Source organism: Bos grunniens, chromosome 9 (genome assembly GCF_055505025.1).
Source record: "Bos grunniens cultivar Pamir isolate PY7600 chromosome 9, Bosgru_T2T1.0, whole genome shotgun sequence".
NCBI classification, from domain to species: domain Eukaryota; kingdom Metazoa; phylum Chordata; class Mammalia; order Artiodactyla; family Bovidae; genus Bos; species Bos grunniens.
The window spans coordinates 33,163,029-33,163,692 of NC_141173.1; positions in this window are offsets into that span (position 1 = coordinate 33,163,029).

The following is a 664-nucleotide window of genomic DNA, read 5'->3' on the forward strand; positions in this document are numbered from 1 at the left end:
TCCATGGGGTTGCTAAGAGTAGGACACGACTGAGCGACTTCACTTTCACTTTTCACTTTCATGCATTGGAGAAGGAAATGGCAGCCCGCTCCAGTGTTCTTTCCTGGAGAATCCCAGGGACGGGGGAGCCTGGTGGGCTGCGACCCCATCACTCTGTGATGGGGTCGCACAGAGTCAGACACGACTGAAGCGACTTAGCAGCAGCAGCAACCTAAATCAAGGGATAAATTCCTCTGGTCATGTGAACAAAATGAGCAAAGCTAAAGGCCAGGATAAACAAAGTAAATAATAGGCAGGGAGTCTGTCAAACCCTTGGGATGGAAAGCTCATAATAGGAATAAATTTAGCTGCTAGGAGGACTCCCTCGCAAAGGGAAAATTAGCAGCAGGATGTCATCTTAATATTAGAGGAAGCAAGGAGCCATTAGTTATTTGGGGCAGAAGAATCGAATGATGGAAACCATGTCTAAGGAAGGCTCATTTGTTTCTGATGGAGCAGGTGGTACACTCTGGTTTGCTTGTCAGTCTCTTTTCTCCTAATAGGCAGTATGACATTATATTTTAGAATAATTTTTTTCTGAAAAATACCTGGGACAGCTATGATGCTCCTTAGGATAAATATAAACACTCTGGGATGTCAGAAACAAGAAATATAAATCCTTCTC